This window comes from Adiantum capillus-veneris, chromosome 16 (assembly GCF_014529385.1).
Source record: "Adiantum capillus-veneris isolate H3 chromosome 16, ASM1452938v2, whole genome shotgun sequence".
Classification (NCBI taxonomy): Eukaryota; Viridiplantae; Streptophyta; class Polypodiopsida; order Polypodiales; family Pteridaceae; genus Adiantum; species Adiantum capillus-veneris.
In genome coordinates, this window is record NC_140946.1 from 72104031 (window position 1) to 72127995 (window position 23965).

Here is a 23965-nt window from a genome sequence, read left to right on the forward strand (position 1 = left end):
AAAGATTATATTAAGAAAACCAAAAAAAATACATCACCGGATCTGCTAAACTCGAGCCAAGCCACCAACCAAGACAGACCAGATCAAAGACCCAAGGTACATCGGTTAACAAGGGGTGCCACCCCATCTCATCACAACATACCTAACTATCAAGCAAAGGGCAAAGAGAAGAGATTACAACCACAGAAGGGCGGAGTCCTAGCCTCCATCACCAAAGGCCGGTAGGGGTTGCCACCATGAGACTCTCACTGCCACCGGAAGACACCATGACCCCGACCGCCAGGCCAACATATGCCAAACCCCAAAAAAGATGCCATCAAGTCGCAACCAGCAGATCGAACCCTCACGAGCCCACTGGATCAAGACCCACAACCAAAACTCCCACATCTAACAAGACACCCAATCCATGCATCTAGTGCACCATCCCGAGTCATAGCACGACCATCGCAGATGACCACCAACCTGCTAGTGGCACCGAAAAGAAGCCAGGTGAACAGCATCGAGCCCCACACAACATCTCTGCAAGACCTCCCCAACCAAACCTTGCGAACGATTAGCCCCTAGAAGAGGGGCGGGGAACCGCACAGCCCGGGCATAAAAATATGAGCTTCACCTGAGCCCCCCCATCTTGCGATGCCGGGCAAAAGCAGCCGAAGCCTTCGTCTCCGAAGCCTTCATGCTCCCGAACCCAAGGAACCCCAGCTCAGCAGACCCTGAACCCGCAGGTCATTCAACACTTCGCAAGCATGCATCGCCAAGCCCCTAGACAACCCACCTAAGGGCCCCCCAACCCACACGACACTCCTGGAGTTGCTCGGCACGACGCACAAGCAAAACAGGGGAGGCATCCAAACCCTAGCTCGTAGGGCAAGCAGTTCTGCAATTCTCAATAATTTAAGAATGAGAACTACCTATTCTAAAAAAGAAAAAAAAGGAACATATCCTCGTGAAAACACAAAACTAGTAAAGTTGAAATTTTATTTTATATTACACAATTAAGAGACACTCACCATCAATTTTTGTTAATTTTTTGTCATACGCTTAATTTTTAAGCTATTAAAATAGAGTGAAGATAATTTTGTGAGAATTTGGGTTTCAATTTAATTTTCTCAAAATTCTAATGAGAGGTAGATATATGCGGTCTAATTTTATTTTTTATGTGATTTTTAGTTAATTTTAGAATTCTAGTAGAAAAATTACAAGGATAATTTAACTAATTTCAAAATATTTATGATAGATAGACGTTAACTATTTATCTATCTATGGTACTCTTAGAGAGCCTACTTAAATCATATGAATGCAACTGCATTTGATAGCTTTAGTACATTTTTGGCTCATAAAAAAAGAAATGGACTCATTTTTGGACCTTTTAGCTATAGTGAGAGAATGCCCCTTAGCCAATAGGAAGAAGGATAAGTTACGTTAATTTTTTATTTTTTTTTTCATCTTTGAAAATGTTCATCAAAATCATGTTACTAAAATTGTCATCGTCACCAAAAAAGTTAGGCACTTGATAGTGATAGATGTTGTTGTCTCGCACAAGCATCAATCATCTTTTTGTGAGGTACTCACAATTCAAACTCGAACAGGTCGTACTTGGTAGCAATTGATATGTCCTATTTAAGACTATGAAGAGGTCAAGAACCAAGCGACTAGAGGCCCATGGGGGGTCTCTTGGGCCTCTACTCGCTTGATACTGACCTTAGGAGGCCCTAGACTTAAAAAGGATGTATCTTGAGTTAGAGATGTCGGATTTTAGTGTTTTAAAGTGCTATCCTTAGATTTTTTGACGTTTTTGGATGCATTTGGAGTGTTCGTTTTGTGTTTTGTAAACATCTCTTATGTGTTTTCTCTCACATCACATCACATCACTTGGAAATTTTAAGCTGCGTTATATACAGTGTAGATTTTTATTTGTCTGAGATTGGGGAGATCTAAATTGGACATGTTTCAAAAACTGACATTCCCAATATGTAATGTCCTTGGCAATCTCTCTGCTAAACTTGTCACATATGAAATGTATGCTCAAATGTAAATGTGTTATGTGCACTTTGGTTTTGCGTTTTTTTTTGGGGGCAAAACTCACAATCGTGAGTATATTAGCATCCCGAAAGAATTACAATGGCTAGTAATTGGTTTTGCATATTGTTATCATTATACTTGTTTTCTTTTAAAAAATGTGCCGAAAGAAGAGGGAACAATTTTTAGCCTCTTGTATATGATACCTACTGGGTCTATTCCACTTTATTAAGTGGAATCTCAACAGATCCGGTTTCAGACCACTCTCCGTCCCTCTCACAAGGTGATGCTTCTCAAAGATGCTTGATTGGAAGCCAAAAAAGGGAGGGATAGAGCTATGGAAGAGGGATGATACAAGAAAGGTCATGCTTCCTCAATGGTCAGCAACGGTCTGCAAATATCAAATTTTGTCAAGGAAAATTTCCAAGTGGTTCAAGGCATCAATGAGGACCACATAAGATATTGGGAGAAATGGGGGCATCAAGGATTTTGGGTCAAGTTATGAAAAAAATATATCAGTCTTCCATAATTTGACATAAATCTCAATTGCAAAGACAAATCCATGATTAACATGCTTTGGGATTTTCACCCTATTTGGATTCTTTGGTTGTCTCTTTCTTACCGATGAGACAACAATCACATTGACACCCTTCCATACTTGTGAAATCTCTTACATTAGTCTCCAATGCTTTTCTTAAAAAATTTCATAAACTTCAGCATTACTCACACCCTTCTCATTGCACAATGGTGCCTAATATTGAATAAGGCCCATTTTCCTTAAGTTAGCAGAATTAAGATCAAAATCAATGTCCAATTGAGCAACACCTAGTTATATTGGGTATGCTACATCGAAAGGTCATACCAGGATAAAATCCCCTTTTGACATCAATCACTGGTGCAAATGAGTCCTCGGACCTCTATTTTTGGGGACCACAATAGTGGCCATTATACTCCTTATAGCCCTCAAACTCAAAATCCTCTTGCATCTCTAAAGGAACCATATATTGAGTTCCTTGTAATGGAGGATATAATATTTCATACACGTGTGCATTTGTCAAAGAGGGTATTTGTAATTCAAGGGCCATTTTCTTCCATAGTCTCAATACCACTTGGCTCGTTGGAGGTGGATGGCTCTAGTGCACTTGAGGGACCTATTGGATACTTTGATAAGTAGCTAGTCCTGCTTCTCATATCACGCTTTCCAAGGCAGGCATCGGGGTTGTCTTGGAGCATGTGGAGAAATGTAGTGAACCATCAATAATAGAAAGGTGGTGCCAATCTTACCCTTGTGCATTGCAGCCACCACCATGGCATCAACGGTGATGTAGTGGCATTTGCTCATAGCAACATCCCAAATACAAGATAGACACTACATAGAAGGATGGTTGCCTTTTTGTGAATGTGGATGAGGAGGTTGCATGGTGTCCAGTACTGAGATTGAGTGGGGAGGGGACATGTATCTTACCAGATACATGTTTATGTAACCGTTGATGTGGTAGAAGGTGTTTTGGTGTTTCATAGAGGTCAGGAGATGCAAAAATAACTCACTAAAGTCCTTGTATCATGACTCCTTCAAGAAGTTGATGAAGCTCTCCTCCATGGCTTGACTGCCAGAAAATGAAAATGAACCCCCTCCCCCCGCCCCGCAATTTTTTTTTAAAAAAAATCCTAAAGCGCATAACTTGATGGTGGACAAACATTAGCTTTTAAGACGCTTCCAACAAATTATTGCAGCACAATATCCTCTGAATTTCACAAGCCTTGCACTTTCACTCTAGACTGATTAAGGGTTGAAGCTTGTGCTTCAAATGTGTACAACAACCAAGATTAAAAAATGATCGTGCAAGTTGCACGAAGGGTCCAATGCGTAGTTACTAGCACTATTTCAATTTGGCCATGGAGAAAGAGAATGTCCGAATGAAAAGTGGATATTTGACTTTTAAAAACTTGGATTGGAATCCATTTTTTTGCTTATCATAAATAAACTCCACATAAAGAGTTGATCTTTGTTTTTATGTATTTCATGTAAAAATGGTGGTTGGAGATCGCCATTCTAGAAGCTTTTTACATGCTCCCATTTTTCGCTTAAGACAGCGCTTAAAGCATATAATGGTATATCTTTACAACTAAACATAGCAAGTCTTTGAAAAAAATTGTAAGGTACTAAAGGAATGTACAAATACATGAATAGAGAAGCACCAGCTTAGGTCCATGACAGGAGATTTTGTTAGGTGTCTCTCTATCATGGTGCCGCCCCCCCCCCCCCCAAAGGGGGGCCCTTTCTCTAAATCAGGCAATGATACAATTAAAGAATCAAAATAGAGGTTCCCCTACCATTTTTTAGATGATAGTTGAGAACACCACTCTCTTATCATTGACCAGTTCTTAACCTTTCCTTAATCCAAAGAGCCCTTTCAAGGTCCAAATTAACATGTGGCACCCTTTTGGTGGATTCAAGGGGTGTCATTTTGAGAGACCCAGTGCAAGCAACCTCCTCATCCATGATACCGTTGCATGCAACGTCCAAAAGAAAGGAGGGGGGCTTTCCTCTAGCATGAACCATCGTGATGTTCAAATCTGTCCTACGAGGGGACAACACATCCGCCTTCTTCTCCCACACTTCTTCCTTCTTTGATACTCTTTGCCCTTGCTTTTGCACTGTCGGTATAACTCTTTCCCTATAGTTGCTTAAGTTTCACAGTCCATCCATTAAAAAGATAGCATTCTACTAGCAAGAAGTGCTTGTGCACATGCCATGGATGACTCGATATCCATAAGTGACACATCAACCTTTTATTTGAGCATTGTTTACTACTTAAAAAAGTACAATGTGAGAGGAGGAGAAGCATGTGCTCTTGCTATTGAAACATGTGGAAGCTCAAGGAAGAAGTACACTATTCTTTCTTGGGCGATAGACACCGCATTTCTTCCTTCGACAACATTTGTCTCTCTCTCTCACTCTCTCTCTCTCTCTCTCTCTCTCACACACACACACACACAAAGAGGCAAAAAAGTTGTGACATTTCAATGTTTCCATGGGACACAAGAAGTTTTGGACAAATTCTCACAATAAGTCCCACATTGTGACTTACCTCAACATCATGAGCTTCTGTGGGGGGCCGGTGGTCCCTTGCCCCCACTCGTAGCTAGCTAGGTATGCGGTGCCTCTCGAGCAAAGTCTCATGATGTTATTCATTGTATGAAAAACACTGGAAAGGACTCCGTTTCCCTACATGAGAAAATTTCTAAATCTTCTTGTGGGACTTGGTCCAATGTTTCCATGGCGACTTGGAGTGGCAACATTAAGGATTCAAGTTCGATTAGAAAAAGTAAAGCACGAGCAATGAAGCAACAACCTGGTGTTGTATTGTCGCCTTTGACAAGGATATACAGGACTTGACCAATAGATTATTTTGTAAAGGCATGGGCTTGACTCTACTGTTGGCATTTTGAGAAAGACAGGTAAAGGCTTGGTCTTGAGCAATAATCTGCTCGTTGACGGATGGAGAGTGTAAAGGAAGGAGAGTTGCAAGAAGCTTGCGCGCGTGTGTGCGAGAGAGAGAGAGAGAGAGAGAGAGAGAGAGAGAGAGAGAGAGGCAGAGCGGAATGTTGAACGAGAGCGTGCTGGTGTTGGGGGTGGGGGGAGTGTTGGGAGTGGTCGGCCTTGCGCTGCTGCTGCTCGCCAAGATCTGTTCCACCTCTTCTTCTGTTGGTAATGACGTCGAGTCCTCTGCACCGCCTTCCGCTTCCCCATCCAAGCAGCCCTCCGCCCCTCCCGAACCCGCCGCCACCCCAGGTATATTTTGTACGTCTCGTCTTGAGTTCAAAACTCGTCTCAGAGGTCTCCTGGGATTGTGGTCTTCTCAGCTCTCTCTCTCTCTCTCTCTCTCTCTCTCTCTCATTTATCTTCATCACTACAATTGTTTCTAGTTGAAAACGTATAAGAAGTCAATTTTTTTCCCTTTTTTAAAAGAAAATATCATGTTTTAGGAGCAACTGAAATTACATCCAATCGGTTTTTCTTTGTTTGCAGGGATCCCATGCTCTTGTAATTATGCACCCCACATTAAATGCTATCATTATTACTATGTAACATAAATCTTCATGCGGCTTAGTTGCAACAAATCCAAGTGGAATAGCGGAACTAATATTGGAGTATGTTGTACGTGTGGCTAGAGGGTTCCCTTCAAGTAAGATGAGTTGTACTCTTGTCCAAAGAAGGGGTTAGCTTGGTTGGTTGAGAATTCAACCGTCCGAATGTGGTCAAGTGACTGAATGATACCCATGGACGTCCTTTGTATCTGAACGAGTGAGAATGCTCGTACTACTTTAAAAAAAAAAAGAGAGATCAATTGTACTCACTTTTAAGAGTTTGTATAGTCTTGGACTTTGTATAGGCTTGGACGGCCTAAAATCAGCATTATACGTTGAATATGGAAACCTACTTTCAAGTTTCAAGAATTAGCGGGCACACAAACACATAGCCGATACCACATTGGAAAGTCTTGATCGTGAAGTAGTCTTACAAAAAATAAGAGTACTTTTTGCATAAGACTCTCTTCGTTTGACTTGTAACGCCTTGTCAAGTTTTCACAACTATGATCCTAATGAAAACTTAAATGTAGTTATTGCATTGCTTATCTGTTCAAAAGCTATGTTGCACATCAATCATGCACTCGTTGAGGTGTTTAATTTGATTTAATTTATTGGTATGTTAGGATAAAGGCGGTGTGTGTCTCTTATCGAACAATATGTACAAAATCTATGTTTAACATCAATCATGCACTTGTTGAAGTGCTTAATTTGATTTATTGATAAGTTGTTGGGGGTAAAGACGGTGTGTCTCTTACCTAGTGATTAACCTTGGGTGAAACAAAAGCCATCGACAAAGACATGAACAATGCAAAACATCACATATATCTTTAGTTGAGTAAACACAAAATATGGCTTCCGAAGTTCTAGAGACTCCAAGATGCTAAAATGGCCCTTGCACTTAATACTCAACTGCATTCATGGATTTTTTTTGCAGGGATGAAATGTTTTTTGGTCATAGAACCTCCTTGCTACATTGGGACAACAAGTTGCTATATACATGAAAGCCAACAAATTGATCTTCTTGGGTTCATTATATGGTTTAGAAACCTCAAATATGTTTGCAACCTCAGATACAGTTTCAATAGTACACTTGCCTCATAACCTTGTGGTTTGGAGAGCGACACCCTAAGAATTTTGAAAATAACCTAGCAAGGACACTACATTGCTTAGTTGTATTGTGTTTTCTCAAGGTACCCAAACTCCCTCTTTCTCTTTGTATTCAACTTCTCTCTCTCTCTCTCTCTCTCTCTCTCTCTCTCTCTCTCTCTCTACTTGTAAACTCTATCTTTGACCATATTCCTATTTTTATATATACATTACACACACACACACACACACACAACTATATAGTACACATACATACACACATTGTGTGTATGGATAGATATACTCACTGAAGACCACATATGCACAAATACATATAAATATACCCAAAGAAGTATCAATAATTAAATAAAGAAAAAAAAATGTGAGGAAGGGGATTTAAGTTCCACATATGCATCGTAGATTGGTTATGGGTGGAAGTATGGTTTGGTGGTACCAAAAGTGGTGTCATTGACCCTCCATTGGAGAGTGATTTACTCTGCCTTTTTGGTATGGGTCTCTAGGAAATTTTAGGAATATTACAATGTCAAGAAAAAGGGATCACTTGACATGGAGCTGTAACTATCTCCACCTCTCTCTTCACAATAACTAGTGCACCACTCCCTCCCCCCCTCTCACTCTCTCAATATATATATATATAATATATATATATATATATATATATATATATATATATATATATCGATTTATTTTTCCAAAGAATTTGTTCCTAGAGAATATACCAAAGCTTCACTCGCAACATCCATTCAAAGTAGTGGCCTTCCAACCATAAACATGAAATTACAGGTGTCTTGTCCGCCTCACATCAATCCTTGACCGAATGATTGATGTGGATGCGGAGTCACACGTACTTTTGTCCGCCCCAACCAACTTTGTCATCAAGACATGCATCTCTAGAAGATCTTACGAGCAAGCTTCTCAACACTTATACAAGCTTTCGACACCTATTTAAAATGTTAAAAAAAAAACCTTGCATACAAAGTAGAGCCACCCTTCAAATGGTTTTCAAAAACAATAGTAGTATCTTGGGGAATTAAGTGGTAAATGAGATCATACTATATGTCATAATAATCAATATCTTATTCTCCTAAATGATTTTCTCATATTAAACTGATCATTTAATGTGGGGAAGTACCAGGGGAGAAAAAGCTAGAATATTGGTTAAGCTAGCAGACCGGCCAATGGGCTAAAAAGACCCTAAGGTTCAGCCCATTAAGACTTACAAAATGCTAAGGTTCCAAAATTCAAAGGTTGTGTCCAAAGGGTTAAAGCTTAGGGGGAATTGGATGCTTTGTGTGCTCTCCAAAAGTCAACACATATCCCTACATGGGAGGGGGCGAGCCCTTCTTCTAGGGGATGAGAGAGAAATCCACACACACACACACACACACACACACACACACACACACACACACACACACACACACACACACAAGCCCCCTTTACACAAAGGGAATGAGGGACACATGTCAGCTCCCTAGGCCAGATGCCCACAAGGTATGCCCAATTTCTATTGGATGACCCTTGAAGTGGACCAATGAGAATTAGACTAGAGTAAATTTAGCGTAATTAATTTTAAAACACTTAATAAAAAGAACCAATGAAAATTAAGTCTCCTAGATGACTATTGGGCAGACTCCCAAGGGGTCCAATGAGCATCCAGGAGCCCAATGGCTTGCCTGATTCCTATTGGCCAGGAGGCAAAGGGGTCCAATGAGAGTTTAGTTTAATTATTAAATTACCTAAAGCTCTCACAAAAGGGGAAAGGGGGACACATGTCAAAAGGCTATCACTTATGCTGCTTAATGGTCATTGGCTTGACTTAGGGAGGGTCAATGAGACTAGAGCAAGAGCAAATAGCAAGGGGGCTCGCCCAAGAGAGAGAGAGGGCTGATTTTTGCAAGGCATTATCTCACACACACACACACACACACACACACACACACACAATCTCATGTGTGAAGGAAGAGAAGACTATCTCTTCCCAAGCTTTAATGGAGAACTCATCACCTACTCCAAGCTTGTGAGATAGAAGCCTACATCAAGACTCTCTTGGCATGTGGATGCAAATCCAACCAAGAGCCAATCTTCAATGCATGCTCATCTCCTCTACCAAGCTAATTACTAAGCTAAAGCTATGCTAATATGAGTGATTATGTGAGGAGATGCACATCTTTCTCGTAAGATACTCCTTCTTCCTCTCAATCTACTCTCATACCCTGCTAGCTCTCACCATCTTCGAAGGTGTGTGAGGTCTTGGGTCTGAGAACGGGGATAATTAAATTTGTGTTTGTTAAGTGTTTTGCTTAGTGCATGAAGCTTTCATCTTCATTGCACTAGCTAGTCTTGAAGGAACACAAAGAATTGTATTGTACAATGTCTCTCTTGATGGGAGAAACCATAATACAAAGCCTTTTGGAGGGGGGACCGGCTCCATGCAAATCCGGTCCTCAACTGTTGTCAATAGCTTAATTTCTCTCTCTTTTGAAAGTATTGTTGATGCTATCTAACTAGGTGTTATGCTGTTTGGTGCTCTCTCTCCACCCAAGCACTCTTGTAATTCTCATTAGGAATCTATTCTAATGAAATGCCCACTATGTTTATGTTAATTTCCGCTACACATAAGTTTTTAGACCATTAAATGTTACATTGGTATCAGAGCACAAGGTTTCTCTTTTCTTGCTCAAGAAGGGAGGTGCTCAAGCTAGCTATAAATGGTTGGTATTATTAATTGCCTGTGAGTAAGTAGAATAGGGATTTTTCAGTCTTGCAGTGCGCCTACCTTCGTGCAGTTAACGGGACATCACCATCGAGAGCTATGGTCTTAATAGTGGAGTCCTACGGGGCTTGTGCCTATGGCTTAACCACTATTGAGCTATTAGAAGCTTGATAGGAGCCGGTGTTGTTTGGTGTCAAAAGACCCTCTCTTCTATTCCTTGCAATTAATGGTATTCGAGCCGCGGGTACAGTAGCTTGAGTGCTTTTTCTAAAGTGGTAAAGAGGAGTAGCAACTAGGGCTTGAAGTGCCAAAGTACACCTAAAAAGTTTACACCTAAAAGTTGTTAGAATGGCTGACAATAGTAAAGAGAGTGAAATTAATGTTGATAACTTTGATTTTGCTCATGAGCAAGCTACTACTGATGCTTCAATGCTTGTTAACTATCTTGTTTCTAGGCTTCAACAAGCCATGGGCAATCCATCTCTCCAAAGTGAAGTGCAACGGCAGCTCCGTGCTCACGGGATTCTCCAAGCTCATCACCATGACGAGAGAATACCTAGGAAGCCTCCTTGTGAGACTCCCAAAAGAGGTCTCTCTCCAATTCGGGAAGAAGAAGAGAATCCATACGAAGGGCTCAAGAATTTACTTCTTGATGATGCATCTCCTTCCCAAAGGAGAACTCAAGAGCCTCCACCGAAGGAATGAGAAAGAAGTGAGTCTCCCGCCACCTCGACGGAGATGGCTCCACGAAGACGGCGGGCTAAACGCTCTCCATCACCACCAAAGCGGAGAAGACCATCGTATTCTTCTCCTCACCACAATTCAAAGAGGGATGATAAAAAGCAAGAGAAGAAAAAGGCGAGAAAGAGGACACCCTCTTCTCCATCTTCTTCATCCTCTTCCTCTTATGAAAGTGATGGTGAAGACGACAAAAATCAAGACAAGAAAAAGGCGAGAAAGAAGTCACCCTCTTCTCCACATTCTTCAAATTCTTCACCTTCTGAAGAAAGTGATGGTGCAACCTTTGAACCATAAAAAAGAAGAGGCCATAGGAAATCCCATGCCGCATGGAAGAGGTCGTCCAAGCTGAAGAAATTTAAAGAGGGAGGGAAGAGCATCTCTTTCCTTACCTATGATGATACCTTTGGTGCTACGGACAAAGTCTTGGCCTTTATCCAACAATTCGATGCGGCGTTCGGAGATGAGGGCTTCACGGAGTCCTCTAAGCTACGCCATGTAGCTATGCACTTTCAAAAGTCCGCCAGGCAATGGTGGTCTAGCCTACGAGCCAACGGTGAAGCTCCACGAACATGGAAAGCTTTGAGAGCTTCCATTATGAAGCAGTTTTTGTCCACCGATGCCAAAGATAAAGTACTCACCGAATGGCGAAGCTTAAAGCTCTCTCCCAATGAATCCATCCACAAATATGTAGACAAGTTTTGGGACTTACAACTCAAAGCCACTGTCTTCAAAAAGTTGGATTTTGGAGAGCAAAAGCAACAATTTTGTGCGGGCTTAACCGAAGAAATGGCGGAGTATGTCAACTCCCAAAGGCCACGTACCATATCGGCGGTAATACACCATACTATGGTGGCCTCTCGAATCAATTTCCAAACGGGGGTTAAAAGAAATAATAAGCCCCCGGAAAACAAGGGTTCCAATGAGCCTGAGGGGAAGGACAATGTCCAAAAGCCTCCTAAGGGCAACTCCAACAAAGCTAAAGAGAAGGGAGTTTACAAAGGTAAAAATAAACTCTCTCCTGAAGAGCTTGAGCGTTATCACAAGGATAACCGGTGTTTCAAGTGCGGCGAACAAGGGCATGCGTACCGCGCTTGTCCCCAAAAGAACAACCGCCAAGATACTCCTAGAGCTTCCTTGGTTGAAATCCAAGAGGAGGAGACTCACCAAACTCATCACAAAGGATCTCCTCTATGCCATGCTTGGGGAAAGGTAAGAGAACATGATGCTTTTATTCTCTTTGACCCTGGTTCTACTCATAATTTTATATCTATGGAGTTAGCCACCAAGCTAGGTATACAATCCTACGAGATGGGAGATGTCCTACCTGCAGACAATGCCTTCAAGGGGCAAGAAGCTTCAGTCACTCCCTTAATCGGGAAATTGAGGCTTCATGTCCAAGGCTATGTGGACAAAGAGGACTTCTTTATCTCTCCTCTCAAGCATGAGGATGTAATCCTAGGGGCACCATGGTTTGACCGCCTGGCTGCCGATGTTAAATTTCCTGAAAGGAGAATCTCCTTTAAGTTCAGGGAAAAAGACATGTATATAGATGCTAAGGAAATGGGTAACACTATTCCCATTGTACATACACCAGCTTTCAACAAGTCAATAAAGAGCTCTATTTCCGTGTACATGATTTTTGTTAAAGATTTTCAAAATGAACCTAATACTTTAGCAAAAGAAAATAAAAGCAACCAAAAGGAATTAGAGTTATCCAATTTTCTCAAGGGGTTTCAAGATGTTTTTATTGACGACATCCCTTGTGAGCTACCTCCTAAACGAGGTAATGATGACTATGCAATTGAACTTCTTCCAGGAAGTTCACCGCCTAACAAACCTCCTTATAGAGTTTCTCAAGCTCAACAAGAGGAGATTATGCGGCAAGTGCATGAGTTAGTTGAGAAGGGCATGGTTAGGCCTAGCTCATCTCCATTTTGCTCACCTGTGCTATTAGAGCAAAATAAAGACGGCACATATCGTATGTGTGTCGACTATAGAGCACTAAATAGGATCACTATCAAGAATAGGTTTTCCGTTCCACGGGTAGAAGACCTATTTGATAAGCTACAAGGATCGACCTACTTCAGTAGGATTGACCTAAAAAGTGGCTATCATCAAATAGGGATAGTTGATCAAGACATTGTAAAGATCGCATTTCGCACCACATTTGGTCTTTACGAATACATTGTCATGCCTTTTGGCTTGACCAATGCACCAGCCACATTCAACCGCTTGATGGAGAAGCTGTTCACGCCTCATCGAACCTTCACTGGAGTGTTCTTTGATGATATTATCATCTACTCTAATTCATTAGACGAACACAAGCAACACCTCCAGGTAATATTTCAAGTTTTGAGAGAGAATAAACTTTATGTTAATCGAAAGAAAAGTGAATTTTTCTTGCAAGAGGTTCAGTATTTAGGTCACATTATCTCTCAAGATGGCATCCAAATGGATCCATCAAAGTTAGAGGTAATAAAAGGATGGCCTAAACCAAGGAATCTTCATGAACTAAGAAGCTTTATAGGTATGTGTGCATACTATAGACGCTTCATAGAAAAGTTCTCACAAATTGCGGGACCATTACATGACCTAACAAAGAAAAACGTTAGGTATACATGGTCTGCTAAGGAGAACAATGCTTTCGAAAATCTTATCTCTCAACCTGTGCTTACACTACCGAATATCTCAAAACCATTTGAGGTCCAATGTGATGCTTGTGGTGACTGCCTTGGAGCTGTTTTGCTCCAAGAAGGGCACGCCATAGGCTATGAGAGTCGAAGGCTCGACCCTGTTGAGCAAGCTCTAGGCATATATGAAAAGGAACTCCTCGCAGTTCTACATGCGTTAGACTCATGGAAGCACTATTTATTGGGAACTCCTTTTATTCTGCGAACAGATCACCAAAGTCTTAAGTACTTCATGACGCAGACCAAGCTCTCCGACAAACAGATGAGGTGGGCAAATTTCCTTTCGCAATTTCATTTTCATATTGCTCACATTGCTGGCAAGCATAATCAAGTAGCCGATGCACTCTCAAGACGACCGAGAGTGAATGCGGTTTCCATAGCCACTCACAATGATCTATCTTCAATGATAGATGAGTACGCTATTGATCCCGATTTTAAAGATGTGATTTCAGCCCTTGCATTAGGGAAGAAAGAAGAACCATTTACTTTACAAGATGGTTATCTTCTCTATGGCAATAGACTATGCGTTACTAACTCACTACGTGAGAAAGTAATGTATGAATCTCATGCGCTACCTTATGCGGGGCATAGAGGGATTCAGTTTACCTTAAAGGGAATTGAAACATATTTCTATTGGCCTACCATGAAAGTGAACATACAAGAGTATGTTTCTAAATGTGTCATATGCCAAAAGACAAAATTTGATAGAGGGAATCAACTTGGATTGCTTCAACCCTTGCCAGTCCCTGATTCACCATGGGAGAGCATATCCATGGATTTTATCTTTGGATTGCCTAAGTCTATCCATGGGAATACGGGAATATGGACGATAGTAGATAGGTTTAGTAAACAAGCTCATTTTATACCTGTCAAAAAGACTATCAAAGCCCATCAAATGGCAACCCTCTTCATTTCACAAATTTTCAAGTACCATGGCTTGCCAATGTCCATAGTGTCGGATAGAGATCCTAGAATGACCAGTAATTTCTGGAAGGGTCTCTTTGAGAATTTAGGGACAAGGCTAAACTTCTCTTCGGCCTATCATCCACAAACGGATGGCCAAAGTGAAATAGCTAACCTAACCATTCTCGATCTACTAAAAGCCTATGTAACGGAAGTAGATCAAAGATCCCAATGGAAAAAGTACTTACCCTTAGTGCAGTATGCTTACAATAACACTGTACATACTTCCACGGGAAAAGCACCTTTCGAGGTAATTGAGGGAAGATAAAAAAGTCCCTTGCTACTTAAGGTACATGGGAAGATCTTCGCTGCAGATGAGTATAGCCGAGACCTACAAGAATCTTTTCAAAAGATTAAGGATGTTATCTCTATCTCACAGCAAAGGCCAAAGGCTGCTGCTGACAAGCACAGAAGAGCCCAAGCCTTTAAAGAAAACGATTGGGTCTTGTTAAAGTTTCCCAAGGCTCGATTAAGGCACACGACGGGCAAGAATCCTACGGGCCACCAAAAGTACTATGCTAAACTAGCAAAAAGGTACTATGGTCCCTTCCAGATTCTTAGGCCAATCAATGTGATAGCCTATCAACTCAAGTTGCCCAATCATTGGCTCATACACAATGCTTTCCATGTGAGCCTATTAAAGCCTTACAAAGGAGAGCCACCTCAAGAACCAACTATTGAAGACCCACCGGAGATCGAGGACCAAGAGGAGGTGTTGCAGCTCGAGTCCATTCTCCGACATGAAGACAAGGTATTAAGAGGCGGTAAGACTATCTGACGATATCTTATTAAGTTTAAGAATTATCCTTTTGAAGATGCTAGATGGATGCAAGGCATACAATTAAAAGATAACCTAAACCTTGTCAATGCTTACAATGCTTCCCAAGAGTAAGCAAATGTACAAAATGTTAAAAATGAACAAAGTTTTTGTCTTATAAGACTCTCTTTTTCTTTATTGTGCACAAAAATGAAGTAGTATGCATGCTTAGATCAAGTTTGCGGAGACGACGTCTCCCAAACACCAAGTAGAGCTTGTGACTCTACTATGGAAGACTGATAGGACTAATGTGCAGACATGCTTGCGGCAGCCTCAGGCTCTCAAGCACCAAATGGACTAGTCATCCATTGTGGAATGATGTTGTAGGGTAACATAGGGATTCTCTACCCGCTAAGAAAAGGACTCATGAATATGCTTTATCTTCTCTACACCATAGTCGAGGACGACTATGATTTCAAGAGAGAGGTAATGTCATAATAATCAATATCTAATTCTCCTAAATGATTTTCTCATATTAAACTGATCATTTAATGTGGGGAAGTGCCAAGGGAGAAAAAGCTAGAATATTGGTTAAGCTAGCAGACCGGCCAAAGTAGGGATCCAAAGGAGGGAAAATAGGGATCCAAAGCGGGGGCCATGTGCAAAAGAGCCATGTGCAACAATGGGCTAAAAAGACCCTAAGGTTCAACCCATTAAGACTTCCAAAATGCTAAGGTTCCAAAATTCAAAGGTTGTGTCCAAAGGGTTAAAGCTTAGGGGGAATTGGATGCTTTGTGTGCTCTCCAAAAGTCAACACATATCCCTACATGGGAGGGGGCGAGCCCTTCTTCTAGGGGATGAGAGAGAAATCCACACACACACACACACACACACACACACACACACACACACAAGCCCCCTTTACACAAAGGGAATGAGGGACACATGTCAGCTCCCTAGGCCAGATGCCCACAAGGTATGCCCAATTTCTATTGGATGACCCTTGAAGTGGACCAATGAGAATTAGGCTAGAGTAAATTTAGCGTAATTAATTTTAAAACACTTAATAAAAAGAACCAATGAAAATTAAGTCTCCTAGATGACTATTGGGCAGACTCCCAAGGGGTCCAATGAGCATTCAAGAGCCCAATGGTTTGCCTGATTCCTATTGGCCAGGAGGCAAAGGGGTCCAATGAGAGTTTAGTTTAATTATTAAATTACCTAAAGCTCTCACAAAAGGGGAAAGGGGGACACATGTCAAAAGGCTATCACTTATGCTGCTTAATGGTCATTGGCTTGACTTAGGGAGGGCCAATGAGGCTGGAGCAAGAGCAAATAGCAAGGGGGCTCGCCCAAGAGAGAGAGAGGACTGATTTTTGCAAGGCATTATCACACACACACACACACACACAATCTCATGTGTGAAGAAAGAGAAAACTATCTCTTCCCAAGCTTTAATGGAGAACTTATCACCTACTCCAAGCTTGTGAGATAGAAGCCTACATTAACACTCTCTTGGCATGTGGATGCAAATCCAACCAAGAGCCAAGCTTCAATGCATGCTCATCTCCTCTACCAAGCTAATTACTAAGCTAAAGCTATGCTAATATGAGTGACTATGTGAGGAGATGTACATCTTTCTCGTAAGATACTCCTTCTTCCTCTCAATCTACTCTCATACCCTGCTAGCTCTCACCATCTTCGAAGGTGTGTGAGGTCTTGGGTCTGAGAATGGGGATAATTAAATTTGTGTTTGTTAAGTGTTTTGCTTAGTGCATGAAGCTTTCATCTTCATTGCACTAGCTAGTCTTGAAGGAACACAAAGAATTGTATTGTACAATGTCTCTCTTGATGGGAGAAACCATAATACAAAGCCTTTTGGAGGGGGGACCGGCTCCATGCAAATCCGATCCTCAACTGTTGTCAATAGCAAAATTTCTCTCTCTTTTGAAAGTATTGTTGATGCTATCTAACTAGGTGTTATGCTGTTTGTTGCTCTCTCTCCGCCCAAGCACTCTTGTAATTCTCATTAGGAATCTATTCTAATGAAATGCCCACTATGTTTATGCTAATTTCCGCTACACATAAGTTTTTAGACCATTAAATGTTACACTATAAGCACCACATACCATTATTGAGAGCTTAAGGAAAAAGCATAAGCAGGTAAAACGGACAAAAGGAGTGTGCAATCCAAAACTTCTCTGGTCAATATCATATGATATTCCATGATTTTGAATCAACAAATATATCAAAAGATACCTCTGTGAAACTCTTTAGGTACAAAATGTCTCCCTCATCAAGCATTCAACTAAGGGCTACTATGGTTGTGGCGATGTCAACCTACTCCCCTACCTCATGAGAAGGGAGGCTTGAAGGAGGAGGATGTCCTACACTGGTGTGATGCGTTGTTGCATTGAGGAGGTGGCCTACGGGTGTGGAACAGGGGTCGGCCCTGGGTGGGAACTCGTCCCTTCGAGTCTTGACAATTCAATGCCAAACGTGCTCTTTTGGGGGACGTGGTGGAGGGCACCCCACCCACCCTGCTTGCTAGGATACAATGATACCTAAATTGTGTAAAGAATCTCTGTTTTTTTGTCGTTGGTGTGTGCTGCCAGAGGGTGGACATTATGTAATTTGGTCAAATGGCCTTGGCACATCTAGTGTGCTAGCAACATTTGGGTAAGTTTGCTTGAGCTGTCTAGGAATGGTCGGCTAGCCTCCTTTTTTGGTCTCGTGTAAATTGGAAGTCCCTAACTAGAGATGGTGAAGCCCTCGAGTGGCAGTTAATTGCTCCACCACTAACAACTCAGACCAAGATAGCCTTCCTTCTGTGTTTAATTGTTTTATGCTTCTGTCGGTTATGTCCAATAGGGTGGCTCCATGTAAAGCCGAACTTGTTATGGTTTGTTGTTGTGATCCCATGGTAGTGACTTTGAATGGGCTCACTTTGTACGTGGTTGTTTTTTACATAATACATTCACTTTATGTGAGAATTGCAAAAAAAGAAAGGTGGATTTACTTGAAGCTTGTCTGGACATGTCCATTTATTGGGTCCTCTATCCTACTATGGTTGCAATCATCAAGCTGATAGTTTCTCACCACTACTCTACCCATAAGTTCTAGCCTATATTTTCCCTCCTAAAATTGGAATGCATCTCCTCAACTGCAATCACCTTGGACCACCTCATTTGCTTCAACAATTCAATGCAGCTAATTCCTTTTTTGACATATTCACAAATGTGAGTGGAAAAATTATATTAGAAAACATTATACGATGCTCACTAAATCTGTGCAGGAGCATCCAATAGTATAAAAAAATTTACATCATGATCATTCATAGAGCAACTAGGATCCAAACTTGACTGATAATAACGACAAGTATCCAAGCATAGAGCTGATTCTAGGGTTGGGCCTTGAGGCCCCATCACCATAGGAGGTCCCCGGGGTGCCGCCATGCATACGTTATCATCGACGAACCACTAACATTGCAGAGCAGAAAGCAAGGTCCAAAAAAGAAACCACACTTGGCACATCGATTAAGGAGACCCACAAATAGAGTTGAGCCATTACTTTGGACAAATGCTGAAGAAGAAGAGCTTGAAGTGCAGTATCCATGCCCCCTTGGACCAACGGGCTATCCAAGGAAGCCTTGCCCTTGCTCAAGTCGCCTTTTGTTTCCACATAAGCTACCTCCGTCTTCGGGGAAGCTCGTGGAAGCACATCCGAGTAGACCTGCTCTCCCAAGGAGAAAAACGGAGGGGCAACCTCTCTCAAGAGCCAAAAAGAGACGTCCTGGAAAGGGAGGGTCTTCATCACTACAGGTGCGGGGCCAGGCTGCCATCTAGCACCACACTTAGGCCACCCTCCCGCAAAAGCCTGTCTGCCCCCCGCCTTGCCACAGACACACACATGAGCTTCCTACTCATGTGGACTCGCAGGCAAAAGGGCGCAAGAGAGGAGTCGCTCCATGAACCCTAGAAATCAACTAATGCACTCTAATTTTATGTGTTCTAATTGAAGACCTTGTTTAAGTGCAACAATTCTTGTGGGCAATTGTAACTTCTCAAGTTTATATATTAGCTCACAATTGTGAGTACGGCAAAAAAAAAAGCAAAGATTTTGAGCTTCAAGCTAGCTCAAATTGCAAGCAATGGGAATGCATGCTTGGAGGCAAATACCCAAAGCTTTCAACATGGCGATGCACACAAACCTGTAGCTCTCTCTAACGCAAAGCTTGGGAGAGCAGTTGAGCTCATGTGGACATATATCTCTCCTCTCTTATGTAGTGTTTGAAGTTTGCATTCAATAACCTTGCCTTTCTCTTATATTGTGTTTTGCATCCTTAATTTAAAAGGGTGTAGCAAAACATTTGGATTTCAGTACAATGGTCACTTTCGATGCAGATCTTTTTGTGGAAGGTACTATGGGGGGAACTTTGATAAGCTTAAAAATTCTTACCAGAGGTATTGGCTCAGATAGATACTCAACGTGCAAAATGGCAAGCGAGTACCTCTCACACTTATTCAACGACAATATATGGCCAAGTAGGGAGTTTTTGTAAATGGATTTAAAAGACCAGGAAGATAGGGTTTTTCAAGAACGATTTGGTTTTAGGAGGGAAGGTGATGTAAATGCAAGCGCTTCTAATTTATACACAAAGTGTGAGACTCTATTTTTTCAAGCAAGTTTGAAAAGCCAGGAACCATCGAAATTTTGAAAATATCATGTCTACATTTAGCTTTATAGAGGTTCTTCAAGAAAGCAGAGAAGTACGCATTGCCATTGGTAAAAGAAAGAATTTGGCAGATGAGCGGAATAAGGTATCTGGCACCGCAAATTGCTAATGTAGGAATGGGGTCTTGGGTGATGCGTCTTTGTGTGGGGTCCTATAGTTGTTGTATGCATCGCATTTTCCCTCAAGGCTCAGAGCGAGATTGAGGTTGCTTTATACATTTATTTTTGGAATTTGATACATCCACTCACAATTGTGAGTCTTGAAAAAAGGTGTAGCAAAACTATTTTGGAAGATTGTTGTTGAGTGTAGTACTTTTTCAAGGCACTTAAGGTTAAAAGGAGTTGGGAAACCATGCACTCACTCAAGAATGACAAAGGGACTGTAATGTAAGACCTTGATGAGATGGCTACGATGATGCTCGATTACTTAAATCATATCATAGTCATCTAGAGTCCCAGTCTAAAGAAGTGGACGAAACCAAAGCATCACTGCTCAATAGTGTCAAAAGAACAGTATCACAATCAAAAGAGAACCTAGCGGAGAAGGTATTTACCAAGGATGATAAAGATCTTCTCCAATAGTAGTGTCAAAAGAACACTATTACAATCAGAAGAAAACCTACTAGAGAAGGTATTTGTTGAGGATGAATGCTCGCTTGGGCTACATTCATTAGGGAAGGAGAAGTCCCGGATGGGGATGGTTTAATGACAAAGTTCTTCAAGGAGTTCTGGGAGGGTACAAATTCCCCTATCACACACAGGGCAACTCAAGCCCTTGTTGAAGGAGTGTTTGATACAAGAGTAAAAAGGGGTCTCATTAAAATCTATTCCTGAGCATGTTTTCTATTCCCAAGTGAAACACTAGCCTATCACAATGATGATGGTAGCATACAAAATTATTGCCAAAGTTGTCACCGTTAGGCTCTCTCCCCTCTTGGATAAATCTATCACCCCTCACCAACATGGATTTATCAAAGGAAGGTCAATATATGACAACATTCTAGCAGCAATGGTTGGCATCGAGTATGCAAACTTCAACAATCAAGAATGTATACTTTTTCAAATTGACCTAGACAAAGTATATGGCCAAATTGCCCGGTCCTTCATAAAATTGTTGGGTTTTGGACCTTGACTGCATCGGTTGGTGCATACCCTTAGATCAAGCAGCCACTTTGAGCTATTGTTTAATAATAGAATTGTGGGCACCTTTGATGTCAAAAGATCCATCAAATAGGGTTTCCCTCTTGTTCCATTGTTATTTGCTATCGATTCTCACCCTCTTGTTTCCATGCTAGAATCAAGTGTTGTAAGAGGGAAGATCCAAGGGTTGCTCTTACTAGGTAACAAACAAAACTTGGCTAAGCTCATTGTAGATGACTCTTTGCTCTTCTTAAACCCAACCTTCAGATGCTCAGAAAGGCTATAGAGATTGTCCAAACGTTCACCCACCAGCCTTGGTTCAAACTGCAATGTTGAGAAATCAAAATTGATTTTTCTTACACAAAACAACTTGTTTGACTCATTTGAATGATCGGGAGAGATTGTCTTGAAAGGAAAGGCCTCCTGCCACCTTGGGGCCCAACTAGGGGTTGAAATCACTCACAAGTAAAGGTCCTAGTGGGTCTTGGACAAAGTGAGGAGTAAAATGCAAAGGTGGGAGTATGTGCTCCTTCTCTTCTAGAGCAAGGTGAAGGTGTTTATGCTACAGACGAAGGTCGTGGATGCCCTGCGAAATACCCAAAATAACACAATAAACAACATAAAACAGGCTAATCGGCATACTTGGCACAATCACGTGGTTGCATGATCGCAAGATACACGAACAGACAGAGACAGAGAGCGAGAGAGATTGAGAGAGCACGTGCAGGCGCACCTCCTAGAGTGGAGTGCTACGTCGGCACGGCGAGAGAGAAGAGGGGAGAGGTGAGAAGAAGAACACAGACACTGGGTGCAATCTCCCCCTGTGCAAGAGTGACCATTTCATTTATAGATTTCTTGAATGGTAAAAAAGAGTACAGACTAGCCCCCGGTCATAGATGGCCAAAGCTCATAAAAGAGCACTTGAATAAATATACATAAAATGTAATTTCCTTTTGCAATAGCGTAGCTTGGTCAAGCCTTTTCCATCTGTCAGCTGCAATAAATAGTAAAATGTCAATTCCATAACATACCTCTCCGTTGGAAAGCAACTGTCCTCAGTTGCGAAGATAAAAATCTGCAGACAGTACTTGTCAAAAACAATATTAGAAATCTGTAATAAAGAAAAATCCATAAAATTAGACACATTGGTTATGCCTGCCGTCATCCACATAATACCTATTCTAGTGTCCCATACCACTAGAATAAGTAGTATATGTCATACCCTGATGAACCAGGTTATCATTGGTCACACTCATCATCAATTCCATAATGTCAAGTCTCATCACATAAACACTGCTGTAATAATTACCAGATACCAAATCCCAATCCAATTCCAATTCCACAATATAAGTCCAAATCCAAATCACTTTCATTGTGTACCCGGGTAACAAAATCATACCAGTTACAGTGGTGGCCAGCCACTGCAGCATGATTTCGTGATCGGTGTTGCCTCAACCGGAGAATCTACACCAATAAGACATGCTGCCTAGATCGGTGAATCTGCACTGATAAGACGTGCTGCCTAGATCGGCGAATCTGCACTAATGCTGCCTATATCGGCGGATCTGCATTTACCATTGTGAATAGATATGTAGTTTGTCAACGTGCTGCCTAAATCGGCGGATCTGCACAGATAATTGGTGTTGCCTAAATCGGCGAATCTACACCAAGATGAGCATTTACACACTGCCTAAATCGGCGGATCTGTGTGCATGTGACCAATGGACTAGACAAGACATAAAAACAAAACATTGACTACCTGTGTGACTCCACATTGGAGTATAGTCGAGTAGCAGAGTACTTACAAATTTTTGTTCACTATTCGAGAGCACCTTAACTCATATAAGCAGCAGCATAGCTTAATGATAAATCAGCTCAAAAATATAATTAGAAGTGATGACCTTAGTAGCAGTGTCTGAGTATTCATGTTAGAGCACAATGCAGAGAAATGAAATATGAGAAGAGGAATGACATATTTGACGGACATACCCGGAGGGTAAACTATATTTGAATATAAAGACCACCAAAGTATACCAATAGATCCAAAATGTTTTATCATGGGGTGAATAATTGGTCAGGAACTTGCAATGGCAACTTACCAATGAGAATAGTCATAAGCATACCTTCAGACACCAAAATCCCTTCATCATCTTCCATTAAAAATAGGTGATCAACAACAAATGCAACAAGTGGTGTGCCTTTAAATTTGCATAACAGACACTCTAATTTCCATGCAAGAGGTGAAAAAGAATGTGTTGACGTAAGTGGTGTTATGTGGCGAGTACGTGTATGTGCGTCTTGCGGTCATGAGCAAAGAATAGAAGTGCAATCCCTATGTTTCTTGTGAGCTTTAATTTCTAAACTACATTCTAAAATTTACTCAATGCAAGAAGTTAAAGCTAGTTTTCTTCTTATACAGGGCATTGATTCTTCTTATACGGTTACCTAGGGGGGGTCAAGGGCCCGGGTGGTTTGGGAGTAGTGCCCTGGGAGCCCGAAAACTAATGTATTTCGGGAGATGCTGCGTATTTCGGGAGATGCTGCGTATATGCTATTGGCCAAATCCTAACAAGAAATAGCGTGATAGAACATAAAAGGAGGAGAAACCGTTTGCAAATGAGAAAGTATATAACATAGGAAATAAAAGAGAGTTGAAGAGTGAAAAATTATCTGTGTATGGTCGTCCATAGATTGAGGAGCAATGAGCACTTTGTGACAAACCATGACTGCCGCCATGTGTTAGCTCGTTGCTAGAATTGTAGACTAGAGTTGTTGCATTCCGAGTTGTTGTCCACAAGTGAGAGGTGAGAACATTCCTTGGCAAAGAGGAGATGAGAGCAAGTTCCATTGGTGGATGGCATGTGTTAAGCATTGTCTTACTTTTTGTGTTGGGTGGCGTTGTGCTTGCAATCCCGGAAGCACAGCTGCAACAAGGAGACTTATAGTGAAGTTGATATGACTGACGAGGGGAGAGGGATAACTTCTTCTGAGCATGGGCTCTGG

At 41.5% G+C, this 23965-nt stretch overlaps 1 pseudogene; it reads right to left on the minus strand.

Moving 5' to 3' along the window:
• Positions 1-343: 343 nt before the first annotated feature.
• Positions 344-848, minus strand: LOC147439266 (uncharacterized; annotated as a pseudogene).
• Positions 849-23965: the final 23117 nt, after the last annotated feature.